This window comes from Eumetopias jubatus, unplaced genomic scaffold, assembly GCF_037043125.1.
Source record: "Eumetopias jubatus isolate StellerSeaLion01/CBP00866 unplaced genomic scaffold, mEumJub1_p1.0 scaffold_9, whole genome shotgun sequence".
Lineage (NCBI taxonomy): Eukaryota > Metazoa > Chordata > Mammalia > Carnivora > Otariidae > Eumetopias > Eumetopias jubatus.
Genome location: NW_028274815.1, coordinates 84,723,547 through 84,739,049, shown reverse-complemented (window position 1 = coordinate 84,739,049; position 15,503 = coordinate 84,723,547). Strand labels below are relative to the sequence as shown.

The window sequence follows — 15,503 nt, the reverse complement described above, 5'->3', positions numbered from 1 at the left end:
TTTAAAACAATAGTTGTAAGGTCTGTGTTTGTATGTACATATGTTTATGTATGTCTAATATGTATGCTGTAGATGTGTGATATTTTTCTACCTCTGGATGGTATTGCCAAAATTTTTTTTTTTAAAAAAAAGGTCTATTTAATTAGTTTAAATAAAAACACGCATTTACCAAATTAAGAATTTCTAGACTCTCAGAAATATAAAAACTAACCCAAATATTTTTCAGGTTTGCCTGATCTAGGATAGTCTTCGGTAAAAAAAAAAAAAAAAAAAAAAAAGGCGCAAGTTTAAAGTTTGTTGGTTTAATTAAAACAGGCATGTATTTAGAGCTACCAGCATTAAATATAATACTTTTATTCTGCCTGCATTTTCTACTCAAACAGATTAACCTTATCTCTGTTACAAAGTTTGTCAGCAAGAAAAATATCTTAATAGATAACTTTGTTTAATGTCTGCAAAATTTTCATGAATAATTTAAATGTTAAAAACAAGTGATTTAGATTGACATTAAGTAGGATAAAAGTTTTTAGGTGAACTTTTTAGCCATGATTATGTTTTACGGTGTGTCTACTTAAATAGTTTCCCCAAATATTTTTGATAACTTGAAACTTTGGAGTTTTGCTATGTTAAGTTAAATGATGTACAGCCATTGAATATCTAGATCATTTTCAAATAAGATAAAATAATGAACATTAATTATTGAACACAGGTTTATCTAATTCTACTTCTGGTTTATTATAGAGAAACTTAAGATATGCAGGTATTTAAGTAAACATGTTCCATACAACACTGAGAAATTTACTAGGAGAAAGAATATACTTCTTCAAGTTATGAAATGTATTTATGAGTTTGCTGATCCACAGAATGCTAGTGTAAGAGACAGTCCATGATTGCTTACTTCTTAGTTTTCACTAGGAAATAAGGACTCTGGGCATTAAGAATTCTAGTCAATAGAAGTACATGAAACTTCTTATAAATAACAAGGGTGAAGGGAAACAACTACGTATTAAGAGTAGACAAGGAGAGTAAAATGACTAGTTGTTCCAGAATGATAAAAAAACATATACGTAAGATCTGAACAGATATAAACACAGTTGTAGGTTTGTGGAAAAGGAATCTCATAGAGGGAATTTTACAAGTGGTCAAGGTGGCTAAGATTGGAATGGATATACTTAAGTTTTTCTAATGAGTTTTAATAGCAAGAGTACACTGGTACAAAATTAGAATTTGATTTTCTTCCTGATAAAAGGACAGTGTTCTCTTGGACCTTTAGTATGCTTTAGATCCGAGATGGTGAAAGTTTCCTTATCTTTTAAGTAATCTGCCTAGGCAGCAAAGATTTTGTGTTTTAACCAAAATAACTTCCCGTGCGTCACACTGTCTTCATCAGCTCTTGGGTTACTTAAGAAAACCCAATCTTTTCAATCCTAAAAGAGCTAAATTTCGTTCACAACTTTGTAACCTTCTGCATTTGCCTTTAACAGCATCTTCTATTGTCATTTTGGTTAAACAGATAATGAAGTATTATATCATAATGATCTGTGATCCTATTTAGTCAAATGTTCAAACCGCTTGACAAAACATCAACTTCCTAAAATCAAATTCTAAATGGAGGCTTCTTCCACCTTAAAGTAACTCTGAGATTTCCCAGACAGTTCCTGGAAAATCTCAAAGGATTTGTCTCTCACCTGGGTAAAATATTAAATTAATTAGGTTTATCTGCTGTTAAGTTACATGGGAAGCATTCTCAAGAGATGCTAAACCTCCTTAGCTTATACTTGTATGGACACAGGTTCTGAATATAAGCGTTCTAGAAAATGTATGAAATTCCTAGAAATCTGATATGTCTCAGTATAATGTTATCAGTCATAATTGCATTCTCTTAAAATGCTGTATATTGCACAAATGATCAAATTTCCTTGTCATTTCCATTACAAAGAATCCTAACAATGATGATCTTTAAGTCTTTGACATTTACAGACAACTACTGTTTTACTCTGATGCTTTTGCAGAAGTGAGAATCATAAAAAGGACCCTACCAGGAACTCCTGATCACTGACACCACTGACAAATTATAAGGTGTGAAACTCGGTGCATATTTCACAGCTGAAGGCAGGTCCACCTGACATCTGGTCCTGTGCAAATGCTGGAGACCTCAAAATCAAACTGGCAAAGAAGAGAAGCAGCCAACATCAAGGCAGACTGCTTCCACCCAAGACACCAGATCAAGAGTGTTTCTCTCTATTCCTCCTTCCCTCTCTGACCATCTTTTTCCTAATTTTTATAATACGAAGGCCTTTATGATTCATTTGCCCATATTTTGATCTGCTCTGGCCTTAAAGATTGTTAATACACTTGGGCCACTGCAAACAGGGATAATCCAATCTCCAAACTACTGGTCGATGGGCCACGATGCTGACAATCCTGTAATTCTGTCCATCACACACTTTTCCCTGATTGACAAATGCCTCGGTTTCAATGGAACTAAGCCCCCATCTCTATTAAGTCAGGCTCCTTAACCCTGGGTATCTATTTCCCTGCCTCAGTTTAACAACCACAAAGCCAGGGAACCTTGTGTCCAGGCCTTGTATCAAGAAAGGGACACAAGGCAAGGGAAACCAGAATAAAACTGTGTGGTCCACAGACCATTCCATTTTACTGGTCTCCATGGCTGTCACCTTCCCACCCCTGAGTCATGGACTCAAGTAGGAATTACCAGGGGGTATCCATAACACCAAGATAGCTTCCTTTGGTAGATCACTGTTCCCCTGGCTACCATTAAGTGCAAATGAGGCTATTATCAGAACCTCACCTTTTAACTCTTGAAGGTATTGCAGAATCCACCAGCTGCCAACAAAAATTCCCGGCCTCTCTGGCCAAAGTTCTTCTTGGTAATAGGATAGCCCTTGATTATTGTTTTAGTCTGTGCTGTAGTCCATGCCACTTGCTGTACTGACTGACACTTCTGGGGAAGCTACATAAGATCAGTGTACCAAGCCAGCTAGCTTCAGAAAGTGACTCCTTCAGTGGGATTTGATCTTGATTGGTATGGGTCTTAGGGACCATGGCTCTGAGGTCCTCCAGACATTGGGAATTATCCTGCTTTTAATAATCACAGGGGTGCCTGGACGGAGTGCAGTCGGTTAAGCACCAACTCTTGATTTCAGCTTGGGTCATGATCTCGGGTCCTGGGATCGAGGCCCATGTCCAGCTCAGTTCTTAGCAGGGAGTGTGCTTGGGATTCTCTCTCTCCCTCTGTCCCTACCCCCCACCCCCGTGCATGCGCTCGCTCTTATAGATAAAAAAAATCATTAAAAATAATCATCATAATCTTCCTGGTGCACTGTACTCTCTCACAAGCTTTAAATGCATGTTCGTGTTCACAGCCGCTAACCACCAAGCAAATGATCTCACTGAGAATGGAACATCAGAAAGGAATGAAGAGAGTGACTGACTTAAAGAATGTGAACCCGAAGTCATGACTTGTGAATACCACACAAAGAGTCAGCCAAAAAAACACCATCACCTGTGAATATCGACAGAGATTCCGCAAAACTCAACTTCCAAGTGGTGGCTGTGAGTACTGCTAATGCCTTAAATTCTGATCACATCTCTCAGGTTAGAGTCTGACCAAAAGAGGGGAATTGTTAAAAATAAAAAATAATAAAAATAATAACAATTAAAAAAAAAAAACAGGCCCCATGTCACCAAACTTCAGTTTCCATGCTCCCAGAAATGGAATCTTAAGCCAGTCAATGAAGAATCACCTCATCAGCACTACTTCGGTACTTTGCCTGATAGACCCCTGCCATCCCCTAAAGGAAAGTGACCTTGTCACAACCAATCTGCTTTTCTGTCCACTATAATCTCATTGTTCCTTTTCCCTTCTGCCTATACAAGTCTTCCATTTTGTACAGCTCCTTGGAGCTCCTTTCTGTCTGCAGGATGGGATGCTTCCCAGTTCACAAATCATTGAAGGAAGCCAATAAGATCTTTAAAAAACTGACTCACTTGCATTTTGTTTTTTAACACCACCGTGAAGAGAAATAGCTATTCCTAAATATTCTATCAGTGCACCAAAATATAACGTTATAAAGGATCCCTTTCACAAAATACTAATTAGGTTATTGTCATAACAAGGTTGACCCAGGAAAGTCAAATTCCGTAAGCTACCTCACTGTTAGGCCTCTAAGCTTTTCTTCAACACCACAAGTCGGCCATTTAGGCATTGGCACTAGAGATATCAAGTTAACAGCACATTACGTTTGATTCGATGTATATGACACATGTGGCAAAAATAAAATCAAAAGTCACCCAAGGGAATACAGAGTGGAGGACAGGACATGAAACACAAGGAGGATCCGGGCAGAGAAGGTTAACCACCCCCATCCTGGCACTGACGTGTGTGTGTACCCGACCCGGCTAACTTCACACATACGAGTGTCACGCACCCGGGCAAATACACCCGGCCATGGGAGGAGTTACACTTGACTACGTCAGCGTTCTCTTTAAGAACAACCTCACCCCTTCTTTGATTCCCAGTTCGGACCAGCTCTTTACAGGCAGCTCAGATCAGTTATTCCACAAATTTGAAAACTTTTAGAACTATTAACTCATAAATCATTACTCACTACAGATGGAAATAGTTTGTGGGGCCTCTGTGTGGCTCAGTCAGTTAAGCATCTGATCCTTGATCTCAGCTCAGGTCTTGATCTCGAGTGTGAGTTCAGGCCCCCCTGTTGGGCTCCACAATGGGCGTGGAGCCTACTTAAAAAAAAAAAATTGTGGGAAAAATCCCTGCATGCCTATCAGGGGAAGGAAGGCCAGGGAACACAAAAGTCTGGGGCTTAAACTGAGGTTGGCTATGCTGTTCACATGGAGAACCCCTGCTCCCTGCTTTCTCCTATAGAGACCACCCTGATCGATGCCTGGTGGATAAAGACAAAGGAGAATACAGCACTAGAAAAAAAGAACATCTAAATGAAATAAGAGAGGGAGAAAAAAATAACATCGAGTTTGTCCCACTTTATGGTCACTCTCAGTATCACCCACAGCACAGCCATTTCCCAGCTGGGAAGAAGTGCCCACATTCCCAGTCTCATGCTACTATCCCTGCACTCATCTTGCTCACCTTTCCCCACTTAATCCCCCGCCAATGCCCCCCCTTCATTCTTTTATTTTCTTTAAAAATCTTATTAAAGGGCTTACCATAAACGGGTTTCTACTACATCTTGAGCCAATTAGGAGAAACGTCATAAAAACCTAATAAAGAAGGAGGGTTGCAGTTTCAGGGAGCCCTGCTTTGCAGCAAGAAAGTCTAAGAAAGTCTGACTGTGGAGGAGTAAGAACAGTTTACACTTCTATGCTGTATTAGTCACCTACTGCTAGGTATCAAATCACCACAAACTGCGCAGGTTAAAACTACACACGCTTATTATTTGTTTCTGTAGGTCTGGAGTTAGAGCATGGCTTACATTGGCTCTTAATTCGTTACTCAACAACGCATAGCTAATACGCATAATTAGACACACACACACACACACACACACACACACACACACACACACACTCTCCCTCTCTCTCTCTCTCTCTCTCTCTGAACTGTACCTTTGGGAGGTGATCTGCCTGTTCTAGGTGTGGCAAATTTACTAAAAGTATCTGCAACTCCTCCTAAAAATGTCTTCAGAGATAATAGCAGCCTCATTCCCTCTGTCCCAAGTGGCCAGGGACCAAAGCAGGATAATCCATTTCCGTCACCCAGTTTATGCCCCAAACAAGGCTCCAATCTATTCTTCACAAAAACTAAATCCACCCTCAAAGGGAAGAGACATGCTACCGCTGAGCAGCCCACCAGCTAGAAAGTCAAGTTGGCAAGTTGGCAGCAGGGCCCAGCCTTGAGAAGGACCATGTAGTTCTCAATCCATGAGCACCTGCAGAGTCCCTGACATTCAAGGACTGTTTTACACTAGGCCTGTTTTAAAGGACATGGTAGTCACCATGTGGACAAATTCTAGTCCACTTGTTTTTAAACAGCAGTGACGCTGTTTTAGGATCTCTCGGAGATAAGGTCCTCTAGACTACACGGACTCAAAATGCCTTTACGGAGGAGCCACTGATACTTTTTCCAAAGCAGTGTAGTTTCGGGGACATCGACACTTCTACACTCCTGAAAACTGCTGCAAGCCTTTTGAAGAGCATTATGGCGACATGTATCAAGAACCATAAGGATGTCCCCACCGTTTAACTCTGCAACCCCTCTCTGAGGAATGGATTCTCCGGAAACAATTCAGTAGAAGAAACAAAATATGCTCAGAGATGCACACGGGCTCCTTATCTGCTGGAGCAGACACTTAAATGACCAAGTCAGTAGGCTGTTTCTCCAACGGACGGAACTTTCAACTCTTGGGGACATCACTCAACAAGAAAACAGTACAAGGACTACTAACAAAGGGGGGAAATGTTCCTATTAAGAAGAACATAAAATTGTACAGATGGTTACAAATACTTACAAGGACGAATTACAAATATGAAGTTTCTCTCTTGGGATAAGATTGCAGGAGGCATCTTCCTCTTCAGATACTATCTTTAAGAGTTAGTATGTTGTCTTTATCAGGAAAAAAAACTCCACCCTCCCCCAAAAGAAGGAAAGAAAAATTAAAAGAAAAAACAGCAGTGCCAGAAAAGAGATGTCTCAGAAAGCTAGGTCTCAATACGGCATGTGAGCGTTCAGTTCACCTCCTTTCAGACCTGGCAGAGTTGCAAACCCCACCTGGGAAGGGCAGTGCAAGCGAGGGGGCTCGGTTGGCTTCCGGTGAGCCTTTCCCAACCGGAAGGGCGGGGCCCCTGAGTTTGGAGGCAGCTCCGTGACCCGCACCTGGAAGCGGCGCAGGACGCAGGCGCCCGCCCGCGGGGATGCACGAGGCAGCGGAGGAGGCGTGCCCACTCAAGTCCCAGCGGGGCGCGGAAGGCGGAAGACTGCCTGCCCGCAGGGCCATCCACCTGCACGCCCAAGGCAGAGCGGGTGACTTCAAAGGTCACCGTGCACGTGTGCAAACAGAACACGCCCCCACGAAAACAGAGAGGCTGTCAGGACTAACACTCGGATAAATCACTTAGCTTCTCTAAAGGGCTTGCTTCATCTGTTACACGGGGATAAGGGCAGCCTGGAAGGTGGTGGTGAAGAGCAAACAGGTCACTGTATGAAATGTAAAGTGCTCAATAAATAGTAGCGACTGTCACATTAATACTTAAGGAATGTTCCTCCACACGGTCCATCATTTTATGGGAATTCCCAGCAGCTAGTATTTATAATCCTGTACAAGGAAGCACAGTGCAAGCCATGCACACACCAGTTCTTCTTCCAAAATGCTTTTTATAGCATATTTCTGTGAAACATGGGGTCAAAACTCCAGAAACCATTTTGCCACAACACCGCTGCGAACCAAAAAGTCCAACTCTTTTATGCAAGAGATTTTTAAAAGTCATCGACATTTTCCCAATGCTGGTCGTTACTATAAACCCCCAGGTACCAAATCCACAACCCACCCCCATCACTCTACTCGGATCAAAAATCCGAGAACACTATTTATATTCGCTTTTCTTTTAGCTAGTAAACTGAATATATATTTTCCTACCTTGACAATTTAAATGATTAAATTTACAAAAACAATGATTTAGGCTTCTTATCTAAGTAAAATTCTTTTTAGAGTTTTTTTTTTGGTTTGGTTTTTTGCAGAAAAAAAAATATAGGGGCGCCTGGGTGGCTCAGTTGTTGGGCGTCTGCCTTCGGCTCAGGTCATGATCCTGCGGTCCTGGGATCGAGCCCTGCATCGGGCTCCCTACTCCACAGGAGGCCTGCTTCTCCCTCTCCCATTCCCCCTGCTTGTGTTCCCTCTCTCGCTGTGTCTCTCTCTGTCAAATAAATAAATAAAATCTTTAAAAATATATATATGTGTGTGTGTGTATATAAATATATATATATATATATATTTTTTTTTTTTTAACCCACTTGGGAGATGTTCTGTCATCACTGCAGGGCTGGAAAGAGTTCTGCCAGGCAACAAAATTAAATCACTTTTCTGCAAGGCCTGTGCAGACCATCTCTGGCCAGAGGGCTAGGGCCCAGCAGCTGTATCCTCTCAGACAGAAGAGCACCCAGTCCCCGAGAAGTGTTGATCTCCTGTGCACACCCACCCACCCCCAAGTCAGGCTGGTGAGGCCTCGGGACTCCTCCTCACGATACTTCCACATGGTTTTCATTTTATGCAGTTGTATTAAAGCAGAGTTATTAAAATATTATTTAAAAAACACATTTGAGATATTGTAATATATGTGCTACTTTATTAACTCATTGAACAAAAGGGTGTCGCGGCAGATCTAATAACCACCATAATTTCAAAGGAATGATAAGAGTAGCTCGAATTTCAACATATCTGCAACCACCGTGATGCAGTTATGAGAACCCCAGTCATTTCTGTGAGGACCGTGAATGTCAAGGGTTGTGTGATCTGCATTCGCAATGGAAGGAAATACTAAATTTCAGTTAAAAACTAGTGAAAATAAAAATATAAGTTTCCTCACCTCATGTGGTTGGACCCCCCCCCAAAGTCCATCCACTCACAAACAGGGCCCCTGGGTCAGGATTCCCACTTGGGGAGTCACTTGGAACTTCATGTTACGCCATGACCCCAGGCCATCAGATTCAGCAAAATCCCTGGAGTCCAGACTTGGGGCAAGGGGGCTGCTGGAGGGACCTTTCGGAGCAGAGGGCTCTTTTGCTGCTGAGAATAACAGGAAGGCCTACTGATGTGGAGACGCAGCCCAGGACCTCGACCCAGCCCCCAGTCTGATGCTCTGCCTACTAGGTGCGACCCATTTCCTCGACCAAGGCCTCTGCCAGCTTGAGAGCTGGAAAAAAGCTTCAGAGATCACTTTGTTCAACGCCACTCTTACATATGGAAACTATGCTCTCAAAAATCTCATGTATTATAAAGAAAACCCAAGACCGGCCAATTGGGCAGAAATACTGCCCTTAAATGTTTTCCAACAAAGTGCGAGTCCTCGTTTTCACTTCGAGTGATTCTTCTACACATGGCTGCCAAAACCTCACAAAAATTGGGTCAAAACAAAAATTTAGAAAAAAGGACAAGATTTCTTAAAAATTAGAAATCCGGGGGTGCCTGGGTGGCTCAGTCGTTAAGCGTCTGCCTTCAGCTCAGGTCATGATCCCAGGGTCCTGGGATCGAGCCCCGCATCAGGCTCCCTGCTCAGCGGGAAGCCTGCTTCTTCTCCCTCTCCCACTCCCACTCCCCCTACTTGTGTTCCCTCTCTCGCTGTGTGTCTCTCTCTGTCAAATAAATAAAGAAAATCTTTAAAAAAAAAAAATTAGAAATCCGCAGGTCAAAACAGAAATCGCAAATTATACGTTGAACACAGAGGCACGGATTTAAAAGGAAATCAAGTTCAAAGAAGCTGCTGCAGATGTTCTTATCTAGTGAATTTTAATAAACAAATGCACTAATACAAAGTATATTTGTGTGCATGAGTACAGTTGAATCTTTCTGGTCCGCGTTGCTCTGGGGAGAGCGGAACAGTAAGAAAGCCTTCCACTCCCTACCCTACCCTCAAATCCTACCACTGCTGTGGGAGAGAGGAGGCATAAAAAGGAAAGTGAATGGTCTCCTGGCCTTAACTCTGACCCTTTCTGCACCTAAGAGAAAGGTCAATCACTCTTCTCACTCTGGAGAAAGATTCTCTAGAACCTTCGGTCAGTTGCTAGAGAAAAAAGTTCCCTCCCAAGGCCCCCTTCCCCCTCCCACCCCAAGCCAGCTTCTGAGCCAACTCCCACCTGGGCCCAGACCTCTGCTCATACACACACCTGGAGCTGTATCACAGTACCTGGGCAGGTGGGAAGGGCCACCAGCAGCCCCCTCTGCACTAAGCACCTCCTCCAACAGGAGAAGCCACTTCAGGCCACTGCCTTCCCCTGCAATCGGGGATCGCCTAAGAGATAGATGGCCATTGCATAGCAAGAGGCATCAGGCACACAAGGAGACCATGAGCATCTGCTGGCCATTCTTATTTGCCCAAACTTGGACAGCGTCCACAGGCCACCCCCACCATCACACAGTCCCTCGCTTGCTTTCATGGGCACACACATACGACAAGAGCCTTTTCAGACAGGGCTGGGCATTTGAGGGCCGCCCTCCTGCGGCCAGACTGACCCCTCCTGCAGGGCCCACGGTTTGTAACTGCACTACTTCCCCTCTGCTGGAGCTCTGAAAGCATCACACCGAGGCAAGACTGACCTTGCGTTTACAAAGTGAACCACTTAGACAGGCTATCCAGAAGGGGTTAAAACCATGGGGGTGATCAGGCCAAAAGCCCTTTGCAGGGGAGCCATGGGAATAGAAGCTACTGGCAGGAGAGAGGGTTCAAACGGTAAAACAGAGCAGTGGTTCTCCACCTTGAAAATGCTTCAGGGCACCTGGGTGGCTCAGTTGGTTGGGCAACTGCCTTTGGTTCAGGTCATGATCCTGGAGTCCCAGGATCGAGTCCCGCATCGGGCTCCCTGCTCGGCAGGGAGTCTGCTTCTCCCTCTGACCCTCTTCCCTCTCGTCCTCTCTCTCTCTCTCATTCTCTCTCTCTCAAATAAATAAATAAAATCTTTAAAAAAAAAAAAAGAAAGAAAGAAAATGCTTCAGAACCACTGGGGCAATTGGTTCAACAGGAAGAATTCCAAAACCAGCGCTTCCCAGGAGACTCAGGCAGTGCGGCCAGAGCAGGCCCCAGGAATCTGTGTTTCTAATACGTGCCCCAGGACCATGTTCTAGAAACAGGGCAGCTCCTATCTTCTCTGCCCTGGAACAGCACCAAGGGCAGTGCCGCAATGCCCCTGCAACCACTGAAAACCTTCCTCCCTCAGAGAGAATAAATCTCCCATGCAGAATTCCAAATAACTGCAGGAAATGCACCTCCTTAAGGGGGTAGAATTTAACTCCTGTTTAAGTGACTTCCTCCCAAAACCTACAGTAGGGTCAGTGGAAAAACCAGTTAACTTTACAGTGGGGAAGCCTGCAAACACCACTTCAGCCAGGGGATCAAGGTCAAGAGCAACAGTGCCAAGTCACATTGACAGTATGTATCACTGAGACAAGGCACTGAAAATGGGACTTGACCTCTGACCTCCATGATCTTCCTCCCCGAAACCTGTAACTCCAGTCTAATCATAAGAAAAACAGCCGACAAATCCCAACTGAGGAATGTTCCACAAAACATCTGATTGGTATTTCTCAAAACTGTACAGGTCATCGAACCAAGGAGAGCCTGAGAAACTGTCACAGCCAAGAGGAACCTCAAGAGACATGAGGACTAAGGGTCATGTAGAATTCTGGGTGGGATCCAGAAAAAGGACATTAGGTAAGAGTTAAGAAAATCCAGGGGCACCTGGGTGACTTAGTCGTTAAGCATCTGCCTTTGGCTCAGGTGATGATCCCAGGGTCCTGGGATCAAGCCCCGCACCAGGCTCCCTACTCAGTGGGAAGCCTGCTTCTCCCTCTCCCACCCCCCCCTGCTTGTGTTCCCTCTCTCACTCTCTCTCTGTCAAATAAATAAACATCTTTAAAAAAAAAAAAGAAAATCCAAATCAAGTATGGACTTTAGTTAACAATCATGTACCGGTATGATCTTTAGAATTTTTTTGTAAATCTAAAACTATTCTAAAATTAGGGGCACCTGGCCTGCTCAGTTGGAAGAGCATGTGACTCTTGATATTGAGGCTGTGAGTTCGAGCCCCACGTTGGGTATACAGATAACTTAAATAAACTTTTTAAAGCTTTAAAAAATTATTAAAACTTCTAAAATTAGAGGTCTATTTAAAAATATATATGTACTATACATAAATACATATATGCAAAGCATAACATGGATGACTTTCAAGAATTACAAACTGTACTTTGGACAAGTAGGTAAAAACCGGAATGAACACAAGGAGATAAATGTACCCAATTAGCTTAATACAATAAAATAAGATTATTACATGGTTGGAACTCAGTACAATTTTTGTGCTGTTCTTCAAACAAAGAGCAAACTATATGTACTTGAATATGTAAGATAATAGACTACATGAGTTTGTAAACAACAACAAAAAACTTCCTCCCTTAAATGAGATCCAGAACCAACTAATTGAACATACATTAAATTCTCTCCTACTCAGGCCCCCAAGAGCCAGGAATCGATGTATTCTAAGCAATCTTTAAAAGTGCATCACATAACTCATATCTCAAGTTACACTCTCATTATTCTCAAATTAAGTTAATTTGAGCACTAAGCATTAATTACAGTATATCACAAATTAATTACAGAATAACATAAAAACTATTTTCCACTAATCCACATCATCAAAAGTGAAATGTAAACTGGTTCCGTATGAAATGGAAGACAAATCACTGATTATGGTTTTAATTGTTTGGAATGCCAGCATTATTTCCATACACTAACCAAAACTAGAACAGAAACACCCAAATCAGCCCACCTTTAGAAATTAGTTTCATACCAACATGCTGTCAAACGGCACAATGATTCGGGTACTAGATAAAGCAGAAGTCAACAATCTGAAACACTGCATTTAAAATACACAAAACATCTATAGTGAAGTAAGAAAGGGTTCAAGTTTCAAAGGAGACACACTTCAAACTAGACTATCAGTAGGACACAAAATAAGCCTGGGAAATGTCTGGCCAAGAGTGGTTTATAATATTCATTACTAACCCAAGTGAAATAATAATTTGCTAAATAAATCTTTTCCAGATTAAAATGTAATGGCACAAAGCATTTATGCCATTATCAATAAAAAAAGAAATGAATAAGGAAGTATAGTGGGCTAACTCACGCCAACATTCCTTTAAAAGCACCGAAAAGTAGCTTTACCAATTTTTAAGAGCTAAAAGTCTCAGGCAAATAAACAACATATAAGTAGAGTTCACATTCTCTGAAAATTATGGACTAGCTGACCCCCCAAATCGAGTGTTCATTCTAAGCAAACAGACGGCCTGCACCTCAGCCAGGCCCTGTGAGAACAGTGGCCATCCTGGGAAGTGGGAACGGCATGCTGACCCAGCTGTGGTGGCGACAGAGATCGACAACTGGCAAGTGGGACTTGTCTCTGCTCTGCCGGCATGCCACGGTCTCTGGGGCCGCCTGCAGAATGAAGAGTTCCTGAAAATCTCAAAGAAAACCTTATCCTTCCCTGGAATACGTGCAATGAGGTCTACCTGGCCTTGGGGACTTCCCCAGCATCTCTCCTTGTAGCCCCTCCAGGACTCCACACAGAGGTGACAGTCATTTTATAGACTAGTTAGCTGGGAGGAGAGCTGAGTGGGAACCCGTGAAGCCATCTCCCACTGGCTTAGAAGCTCCCTGAGGGCGGGTTTTTGTATCCAGAGCACCTGGCACGAAAGTGCGAGGTGTGTGACAATGTAGCTAAGTGAAACTGGGGCCTGCAGTCCAATCTGTAGGTCAGATCGGGATGAATAATGCAGCCTTTTCCACACCTGCACACACGTGCCTTTGCGGTCCTCAAACCCAATTCACAAAAAAAGGAAGAGCAACAAAACTGACCACAGAAGTCAGCTCATGCCACCCTCCTCTGGAAGAAACGTCTCTGAAAAGGCACGGTACGGTTCAGATTTTTAAACAGGGAACAGCAGGCCTTCAAAAACAGGAGCACTAAAGCCTTGTTTCACAGATGACAAAACAGAGGTTGGGAGGTTACAGATTCACTGCACAACCTGAGCCAAATTAGCAGCAGGTGGAAAGGAGCCTAAAGGAAGCAATTTATTTTTGCAGTTCAAATCTAGACTAGCTCTTAATTAAGTTCGGGATGATATAGTGTTATTCCAGCTCCTATTATAATTAAAAGTCAAGAAGTCACTGCGTAAAGGCCAACATTTTATTTTTGAGGGAGGAGACATACATACAAAGCCTGAAGGAAATCCAGGGTCCACAGCTCCAGATTCGAGCAGCTCACACACACCCCAGACCCACTGCACTGCTGAGAGGGTGGGCCTGGGGGGGCTTCTCTCGGCCACTCACAAGACCCCTGCGGGCCAGTCACTGCCCTGTGACCCGCACTTTCCTCATTTACACAGTGACTTAGTGACATTATTTGCCTCCCTCCACCCAGGCTGGAAGAATCAAATTATACCGAGCCTGGGCAAAGAACAATTAGATATGTTACATTGTTTCAGAGCCCATACCTAGAATGTTTGTCTGTACAAAGAGTTACTAGTGACTTTTCAGAGGTCTTTCTCAGTCCACTGAGGACGGGAGCATTTTGGAAAAGACAAGACTGATTGTACTTTTTAACGATAATCACCAAGAGAAATTCAAAAACTTAAAAAGTGCTGATTTTGTGTTTATCCCCATAACCGAAGAGGAAGGAAGAAGATAAGCAACAAAGTAAAAAGGAAGAGCAGTACAACAGGAAGTGATTTATACAAAATAGATCTAGATAAAGCCAGGGAAATTTCTAATTGACGGCCCTCTGAATTCCTGGGATTATCAGACTTTGTCAAGTGGGAGCCTCAGTCTAAAGAAAAAAAAAGTATGAGCATCAACATCATATTCCAGGCCAGCTAATAGGCAGCTCTGCTGCTAACCCTGACAGAGACTAAGAGCCAAATTATAATTTTCTCTTTCCATTTCCCTGGAAAAGGTCTAATTTGTGGTATTTTCATTCGCTCTCCCCTGAAGAGTTTATTTTTTGGAGCTATACAAAGATGGGAGTGAAACATCTGAAAGCTAACAGATGTGACCAGCTCAAAGATTACCAGGTTGAACCTAGAATCTTATGAACTTTGGTAATAACAACAACAAAACTTTTTTTCCTATGGACAGTCACCAATTGAAAGGATTCTGAGCTATGTAAACAGATTTTGAGTGGACCAACCTCTGAAAACTGATGACTTATTAAAAGCAGCTGAGAGGGAACCTGGGTGGCTCAGTCAGTGAAGCAGCCGACTCTTAGTTTCGGCTCAGGTCATTGTCTCAGGGTCCTGAGATTGAGCCCATCGTCAGGCTCCGTGATCAGCAGTGAGTCTGCTTGAGATTCTCTCTCTCGATCTCTCTCAAATAAATAAATGCAATTGAGAAGAGACCCCATTATTTTCTTGTAAGTGGACATTCTAAGGGGAGTATGTTTTTATCACAGTTCAGCCAGATTTCAAAATGTTTCCTAAAAAATCAACATTTTATACTTATATGGTCCAAATATGTAGAAGTAGAAAATTTGAAAAGCAATGTATGCCATATTTTACCACAAACAGTATTACAGATAAACCGTGGTTAAGTCAGTTATATTCAAGTAGGTTTCCCCTTTATATAACTATTAAGATGTATAAATAGTGTCTGACTCTCTAAATAGATATTTTTCATGTTTATAGAAATGGATGGGGCGCCTGGGTGGCTCAGTCGTTAAGCGGCTGCCTTCGGCTCAGGTCATGATC

The 15,503-nt window shown here is 42.7% G+C and overlaps 1 protein-coding gene across 7 annotated transcripts in view; it reads right to left on the bottom strand.

The window, feature by feature from the left end:
• The window catches only part of NCK2 (NCK adaptor protein 2), a 146,193-nt gene that overhangs the window by 121,684 nt on the left and 9,006 nt on the right, over positions 1-15,503 (bottom strand). For 2 of the 7 annotated variants that reach the window (XM_088026605.1, XM_028103782.2), the window contains exon 1: positions 6,510-6,798. The exons of the other annotated variants lie outside the window; for them this stretch is intronic. The gene's annotated coding sequence lies outside the window, so the exon portion shown is untranslated. Of the gene's footprint in view, positions 1-6,509; positions 6,799-15,503 lie in introns of those variants that run through there. 7 annotated transcript variants of the gene reach the window in all.